Raw genomic sequence first — 9,381 nt, 5'->3', positions numbered from 1 at the left:
TTAATTTTACCTTAGACCACACCTATCTTTCCTTAGCCCAACCTTTATCTGTATTTTTATCCGGGTAGACTATAATTAAAGTTTTGAAAATCATTGGCTCTAGAAAACCACAAAGTCTTCTAAAGAATATCTTTTCATGACTTTCTACATTATCTGTGCCCAGGATTCTGGCTCAAGTGCAACAAAATAGCATGATATGTCACAAATTGAGTAAAATTGGTCATGTCACTAAAGATCAGCAATTGTGCATCTGTACTCATTCTTTAACAAAATCAATATTTTTTCAGTATTTCAGACAAAAATCACTAAAGATGAGAAAAAGTGTGTTAATCTAAATAGACCAAGATCAAACCCACCTTCCAAGTTATCTTTAACTCCTTAGGAAATGATCACCTGAGACAGATTAGCTCTTAGTTCCAGTCTAAGAATATCCAGGAGAAAGTGTATGTATGTGTGTGTGTGTGTGTGTGTGTGTGTGTGTGTGTGTGAGTGTGCTAAGTTTCTAAGAAATCTATATATAATATTACCAGTAAAAATACATACATATATATACTTACATATTTGATAAAATAAAGCACTGAGTTCATATTTATAAACTCATTTCTGGCTGCTTTAATGGGAAATCATATTTGTGATAGCCACAACAAATAAAAAAAGTCATATTATAACCATTTATTTACTAGAAAGACATAGTCAAAATAACCTACACACTAAGCTGCCAAAACACCTTCTGCTCCTAGCACACTGATTAGAAGAGGCAGGGACCCCGTGGTCAAGCAGCATGGGCTGCTGTGCATGTGGGTCAAGGCCGAGCACTTGAGCACTCGGAGCTGAGCTTTGCAGTGGTGTTCCAGAAGGAGGGGCTGCTATGGGATCTGTTAGAGCTGGTGTGACTTGGGAGGCTGCAAGAGAGCCAGCTGGAACTGGCACGAGATAGGGAAGCAGGTGCTGGCACCCAGAAAGCTCACTGATCAGGTCAGGCCAGAGAGCCATGGCAGGCTAGCTCAGTGCCTGTCAGAGAGGTCCCCAAAGATGACAGTGGCACCTGGAGTCATAGAGACAGGAGTCACCAGAGTTACAGAAACAGCAGCCCAGTGGCCCGAGAGATACACTGATGGTGCCAGCAACTGCCACCCACCTGGACAGCATGTGGTGCTACACAAGTGCAGCTCCTGGTGTTTGCACACCAGCAGCTGGTGCAGGCCTTAATTATCTGTCCCAACCCTGGGGGATGTGACCTAAAAAGGCCTGTCCTGTGTGTCTAAAGGGCCATTTGGCTGTTCCAGGCTCCCAAGAAGAAGGAAGGAAATATCCGGTTAGACCCTGTGAGCCAGATGTGCATGTGACACAGATGGGGGCTGTGGCAGCGATCAGAATGGCTACATCAGCTCTTGGGTTTCTGGTCCCAACTATGGAAAAGAGCAAAGATATGGTACTCCTCGCTTGAAAAGCAGTTGGCTGCGGTATATGTTGCCCTGTTCACCACAGAGGCCATGACAGGAACTGCCCCTGTCACAGTTACAACCACCCATCCCATTGCAGGGTGGGTCCAGGACTGGATGGCCAAGCCTCATATTGGGATGGCTCGAACACCTATGCTGGCTAAGTGAGTGGCCTATCTGCAACAAAAGAATACTCTGCCAACCAGCCCCTTGCAAGGTGAGCTATAAGAAGTGTTAAGTCCAGTTATTTATGTAGATAAGTGTTGGGAACCACCCTGCCTGGTTTCAGGAGCTGTAACCCCACCATAGCTAAGGCTGAGTGAGTGACCTTTGAACTATAAGCCACTAAGGAGACAAAGCTTATCTCCCTGGCAGGAGCACTGCTTCTACTCCTTTTATTTCATCCATAACTGGCCCCCAATGCTTGGTCAGTTAGCCAATGACGGGTAAGATTCCCCAAGGTGGAAACAACCTAAGACAGGCATGATCATGTGGAGGCCCCAGGGACGGACTTGGGGAGCTACAGCAAAAGGGGCTGGTGGACCCTCGCCCCTCAGCTTTGACATAGCTTGAGACCTCATTCTGTCTTGGCTGCCTTATTTCCCTTGCCTGACTTAAGCCTGAAACAATGACAGAGGGTTGCGCAGCCCTTTGCTGGAAAGGGTGAGTTCCCTGGGTGATCAGGCCGAAGGAAGAATACATAAAATTCTGTGAAATCTGCTTTGCTAAGAATGCTCTCAATTAAATGATAATTGATATTTACTGCCTGACAATGATTAATGAACTTTACCTGTATTGCTGTGCTAATTGAGCCCAATAAAAACCTGTCAAGGCAAGAGTCAGGGCACTCTCCCCTTGAGAGAGTAGCTGTGCCGTCCCTTTTCCTCCACAGGACTCAGTAGTCTGTGTGAATTTGTCTTGTATCTCATCCGTAACGCTGTGGACACTGCAGGCCGGTGTCCAGGTCAGATAAGAAATCTACTGTTTCTGTCTTTTTAGGAGAGATGGAAGCTAGCCCCTTCCAAGAAAGGCAGGCACCTATTCCCTCGGATGGATGGTATACTGATGGGTCCAGCAGGGGCCAACCTATTGTATCGACCACTGTAGCAGTTTAACCAGAGACAAAGACAATCTGGTTTGACACTGGTATGGAACAGAGCAGCCAATGGGCAGAACTCTGAGCCAGATGGCTGGTGGCACTCAATGAAGCCCCAGCCCTGACTATTTGCACAGATAGTTGGGCAGTGTACCAGGAGCTGACATTATATATCTCTATTTGGCATACAAATACATGGATGGTTATACATAGACCATTGTGGGGATAGGCTTTGTGGCAACTCTTATGGGAGTTAGGCCACCAGAACAAATCACTGTATATCGTGTTATTGGACATGCACCTCTTGCCTCCCCTGGGAATGATGATACTCTAGCCAAGGTGCAGTGGCTAGAAATGGTACCTGCCAGCCCCTCAGGGAGATAGCTGAGGGAAGTAGCCCAGTGGTTACACCATTGCTTCTTACATGTTGGGCAGAAGACCATGGGGTCTACTATCAAAACTTGGGGGTCACCTGTTACACTGACAGAGGCACAAGAAACCTGTGACCTGTGTTGTCTGCTTGTGAGAGCATCACCAAAGGCCTGTGGGAAATTCTGGACAGGTGGTCTAGGGATGGGCACTGCTGACACAATGGCAGGTGGGTGTAATTGGGCCCCTACCTAGTTCAGAGGGGTATGAATGTGCCATCACGGGTGTGGAGATGGCCACAGGACTTTTGGCTGCTTATCCCACACAGCACTCAGATCAGAAAGCAGTGATTGCTGCACTGGAGCAGTTATGTGCTGCTTATGGCTGAACCCTAATCATTGAAAGTGATCAGGGAATGCACTTTACTGGAACCTTGGTACAATAGTGGACTCTGGACTTGCAGAGTGACTGGAAATTCCATATAGCCTATCATTCCTAAGCTGCTAGAATGATTGAATAGTACAATAGTCTCTTAAAGCAGGGCCTGTGAGCTACAGCTGCCACTCCTAAGCCCAGGGGTTGGACAGCTTGTGGACTGTCCTCTGGACTCTAAATGAGAGGAGTCAGAGGTGGGGCCCAGCACTGGTAGAAGCACTGCTCCACCAAACTGCTGTCCAATTCAGCTGCAGGTACAGACTAAGGATGCCTTGCTGAAACCAGGCATGGGAAAACAGGGAAATATTCTCCTTCTTGCTCCAGAGGGCCTGGAATGAGGGCAAACAGCCTCTTGGACATGGCGTTGGGAAATAAAAGCCCCTCACTTGTGCTGGGTGGCTCTTGCTGCCCCTTGGGGCCAAGGGGTGGAGAAAAACTTACAAACAGTGCCCTAGGTGATTGAGACATGAACCTCAGTCTTAGAGGTGGCATATTCAGGGCAGCAGACCACAACATGCTTCTTTGTGGCACCTTTGTGATTTCCCCATGGCTCATTATGAGTTCTCCCCTGTTATTGCAAGTAGATGCTGAGCCGGACTCCCAGTTGAGGCATGAAAGTTCTGGTATTCACATCCAGGAAAACCCTCTTGGCCAGCCACTGTCCTATCGGCTGACTAAAAGCTTGCTTGTATATTGCCAGAGGGTTGTGACTTGCTTTTACTGGTGCCTATAACTGTTCTGTTGTTTCGCCCTTAGAGTACAAAGTAACACCTTAGTGGACTGGGTTCATACCTATGCCTTAGTGGCTGACCAATCAGCATGCTAGGTCTGCACCGAACTTCCCCTGAGCACATGGGCCAGCCTCCCATGGTGCATTCTCCTGCTTCCATCTCAGATTGGACTTGGCTTCAGAACCAGTGGAACAGCGAACATCTCTTGTGAGTGCTTCCTGGACTGACATCTATGCTGGGGCCAAGCAGCAGTATGACCAGCTCAGGTCATTAAATGACTACTCCCTTTGGGATGGCTCAGGGTGGCTCAGAGCTGAGGCTATGAAGCTGGCTGGACTAGCACCCCTTTGTATTGAGAACTCCAGAGGACAATCCCAGGTGGGCTGGACTCTGACAGGTCTGTGGCAGACTCATATTCTTGGACATGCTGGGAGGCATGGAATGGCGCATGGGCTGCTGTTCCCACTGGGACCCTCTGGGTGGGTGGCCCACATGAGTGGCCTTACTTGTATGGAAATTGGACTGGCCCTCGTACCTAGGGATGGTCTGTTTGCCTGTGTTTTGGTTGTATGTTGTTGGAGCTTACACTGCTGCTGCTGTAGCACTTGTGTTTTGCTTGCTTGTTGCTATAGCCTATACTGCTGCTGTAGGTTATGGGTGCAGGGCTCTGTCCTCCTTGCCAAGGGAACCTTGCAAAGATCTCCTCAAGTAGACTGTAAGGTGAGAAACCCAGAAAGAGTGGATTGTAGGGTAAGTGGAGGCAGTCTGGCTTCCTCACACAGGTGTCTGGGTAACTAAGGGGAGCAGTGTTCCCATAGCCTTGGAGGGGCCTGATAACTAGTGTTCTCATATCCTTGAGATCAGGTCGCATAAACTGTTCCTATAACATGAAATGGGCTCACATGCACAGAATTATGTTATATAATGTTCTGGCATCTTGCCAGCTTTGTTGCCCTCTAGTACTTCAACAGGCAGCGACTCCCTTCTTGGGGACAATGATGATGAGAGACAGGCAAGGGGACAGGTGCCATGATGGGTGCCACATGGGGAGCAAGGGCCATGAAATGAGACATGCAGATAGACATGCAGCTTGCAGCATGCATGGCTCACCCACCCGTGAATAACGGCATGCCAGACATCCCAATGGCTCCCTGAATATTTTTCTGTCAACACAAATACCATGAACCTGCCCGGCCTTGAAGGGTGGTAACACACAGTACATTTTGCTGTTTACAAATAATGTCCCCATCAAGTATTTTGAACTATGACATTAGGTTAGACAAACTTGTCTTTCAGTATTCACTGGTATTAATTCACAGGAAGGGAAGGTCCCTTCCACCTTTGGTTTCTAATAGGAAGCAACCTAAGTGCCCATCAGTAAATGAATGAATGTATCAAAAAATCATGGTACATTTACACAATGGAATACTACCCAGCAGTAAGAAAGAAGGAACTCCTACCCTTCATGACAGCATGAATGGAACTAGAGAACATTATGCCAAGTGAAATAAGTGAAAGACCAATACCATATGATCTCACCTGTAAGTGGAATCTAATCAACAAAACGAACAAGTAAGCAAAACACAACCAGAGACATCGAAATTAAGAACAATCTGATAGTACAGGGGGAGGTGGGAGGTAATAGTGGGGGGAGAAGGAAGGGTTTTCAGGAACATCTATAGAGGATACATGGACAGAATCAAAGTGGGGTGGAGTGGTGCGGGGGAAATAGAGACAACTGTACTTGAACAATTAAAAAAAAAGAACAGACCCAATAATCACTTCTTATTAGAGACCAAAATATTACCATTAGTAATATTTGAAAGCAAAAGGAGCACTACCACTGCCTCAAAAATGTAGAGCTCTCAGACAATGACTAGACTGTAGAATTCAGCTTCTAATCAATTGAGATTGGGGATAACCTGTGGGACCAATCCCTAATTTACCCCCAGAATTACAGACAAAATGCTGCAGACATAGGGAATTCTCTATGCCTCCTCTACCCCCAGGAAGGTTTTGTCTTGGGTATTTGCCACCAAGTGCTTAGAGCAAGGAAGCAGGAAGGAAGAGAGTGGGCCAGTGGGACTTCAGAGAGCAAAATAAAAAATATACAATTTCTTCCAGGACCAATAATATTTAACACCACGACTCCACTTACTGAAAAAGGGACCCAGTAATTAACCTCTGGGAGATAGAGACTAAAAATGTTCATATCACTGTTCCTCCTCCATTGAAAATGAAGAGGAAAATTATTCCCCCATCCATACTAAATTGAAGAATTCAGTTCATTATGGTGCATTTATACAATAAAATAGACAATCACTAAAAATTGTGTTTCTAAAGAACTAATAATAAGTTAAGGAAATGCTAAGATTGTATCACGGTCAGTATTTTTAAAGCAATTGAAATTTAGTTATTCAGTAAAAAAACCACCATTTCATTAAAATATATGTATGCATATATAAAATGTACTGTTTTACATTATATATCCCATGTATATGCTAGGAATGGTCATCTATGGGTATTATGCATTATTTTATGGCCTTTCAAATTTCTTTATGTTTCAAATAGTTTATTATCATTACTTAAAATAAATTTAATCAATAAATTAGAGACACATACAAAAGCTTAATCATACATTTAAGAGTTATACAAAATAGATTCATAAGACCTCTGGGAAGACATACCTGCAAACTTGAACACACACAGTGAATGATACCTTGGCACACACAGTAAATGCTGTACAAGAGTTACAGACAAAAATTGGAGAAAATAAGGAAAATCTTCCCACTTAGTTCTGTGGTAAATTTTTTCCAAAGAAAATTTTATTGTGAACATACTTCTCAATTTATTAGAAAGACTTTCAAGAGGAAGGGAAAGCTTAAACCTTGCAAGCAGACAAGCTGGCATTGTAGAAGCTAAGCATCCCTGCCACTGAAGCCTGGTTAACTACGTGTTACTTTTAATGTGAACATTGCCCAAGTGAAGAAATTAAAGGGGGTGGCCATCTTGAATCACATTTTACAGGTGGAAATAGATGAGGCACACTATCTCTGAATTTCCTTCAACAAATTAGATCTCATCACAAATAAATAATTAAAACCACTCCTATTTGTAAATTGCTTTGAACAGTTGCTGTCTAGTGGCTATTTATTATGAAAGGTTGTAGAGTAATGATAATACCTAGGGTCCTTGGAAAAAAGACAATCAACGCAGTACAACAAAGAGAAAAAATGAGCTGTTGGCTAAGAGAAAAAATATAATAAAATTGAGGGATAAGTCAAACGTTCTCTGATCAGTTCAGAAGTAGATGGCATAAGATAAGCAAATCCAGAAAAAGAAAAAAAGATTGTATTCAGCCCTTTCCAGTTAAGCAAGAAAAATGGGTGCATTAGGTTAGGGACTTGTAATTCTTGGTGCAATGTTAAAAACAGTTTTAAACTCTTATTATAATGAAGATGGTTATATTAGTGGCTCCTATTTTTTGGATGCTGTCTAAGTTCCATTTACTATTTCGGAAATGCTGTAAATTTTATCTCTGATCTTTACAATAGTTTTGAAAAGTAGGGAACTTTTTGTTCATTTGCTAGATGAGAATGAGTGGCTTAAGGAAGACACAATTTACAGTGAGTAGGACTGTTACCAGACAGGGGCCTGGCCCTGAGCAAGACTGTATAGGGAGGGCCAGCTGGTAGTGTGTGGGTTCTTGGCTTCCTGTAGGAAAAATTTCACAACACAAATCCAGGTGACAAAAGAGGGTACATCTATTACAACTGGAAACAGTAAAACAAGGAAGAAGCAACAGGCAAGCCTAGGCTGGGCTGCCTTAGCTCACTAGGAACTCTGAGAAAAGGGGCCTCAGGGACAGGTTCAGGGGATTAGCCGAAGGACAAGCTGATACTGACCATTGCTCCTGATAGCAAGTTTCAGGGTCCCTAAGAGCAGAGGTCTGCAGCTTCAAAGCCATTGCCCTGTACTGGTCTTGGCCTGTCAGGAACTGGGCAGAACAGCAGAGGTGAACTTAAAAGTAATGCGATTTAATCATCCTGAAACCATCCCCTACCCTCTCCACTCCTCCCCCTGCTGTCCATGGAAAAATTATCTTCCATGAAACTGGTCCCTGGTGCCAAAGTGTTTGGGGACTGCTGCCTTAGGGTTCAGGCGACACATGCTTGTTGGGAAAGAAGTAACGGAAGAAGAGAGAGACGAGAATGGCATGGGCTGCTCTCCAGAGGAAGAATGAGCCCTGGGTCCTTTGTCTTGAGGCTTTCATCTCTCTTTTGGAGGTGGGGATTTTAGGGAAGGCCTCAGGGAAGGGTTTCAGCAGAATATTCACCAGTTTTTTAGGTGTGTTCTTTCAAGCTTGTGTGGGCAGGAGGTTGTTAGTGGTAGCAGCTGGTTCTGGAATTGTCCACATGGTTTTGAGGCTTTTCTGGCCATGAAGCTGAAATATAAATGAAGCCTAGATGTTATCTCTAGGGAGGTGACCTTCTTTTTGTACCTGGCTATAAATTGCTCTGCCAGTTTGTTCAGCTATCTGTCTCAGTTTCGCTACTTCATTTGCCAGGGAATTTTCTTAGTTTCTTAATATCCTGTCTCAGGACTAAGGATTGAGCCTAGGCCTCTCTAATTCCAGAGCCTTTTCTCTATCATGTCATCTTTATTACAGAAGAAAAAAAGGTGTCACCTTCTCTAAATAAAGAACTTGTGTCCAGGTACAATAAATGCATGGAGTAATACTATCGAAAATGCTGAAATAATTTAAATCTACTTCATTTCATTTGCTTTTTGATTATGTTTTCACCTGTCTCAGGAAATGCTATAGATTTAGATTGTGTGCTGTTCATTTGTATGTTCTCTGCATTAACTTCCTTTGGGCCTTTGGCTGCCTACAGATGTCAGGCCCCCAGGCTGTAAAACTCACTAAGCAGATTGCTTTGAAATATTCTCTCTCCAAAAGTCCCTTGTTTAACTTCTGTAAATCTGCTCTAAGTTGTTTTCCTGACGTGACTTATGTGGCTTATGTGTTTTTACACACCAATTTTGTTCAGTGAGTGAGCAAAATAGTTTTCTAGAGTCCCCAAACTCAATTTTTTTCCCACTCTGCGCATGTTTTATCTTTGGCTGGTTTGCAGACATGAATAACCAAGAGTGTTGACAATCTGCGTGTTCCCACTTGAGTGCTACCATATTGGCAGCATAACATAGAGAGATTGTGTTTTTCATGCTAAATGAGAGAACTGTTGAGTCATAATAGATATTTTATGCACTGAAAACCTCTCAAAACTTCTGCATATTATTCAAATAT

Source organism: Artibeus jamaicensis, unplaced genomic scaffold, assembly GCF_021234435.1.
Source record: "Artibeus jamaicensis isolate MK-2021 breed Jamaican fruit bat unplaced genomic scaffold, CSHL_Jam_final contig_536, whole genome shotgun sequence".
NCBI lineage: Eukaryota > Metazoa > Chordata > Mammalia > Chiroptera > Phyllostomidae > Artibeus > Artibeus jamaicensis.
The sequence above is the reverse complement of the archived record's forward strand: the minus strand, read 5'-3'. Positions refer to the sequence as shown.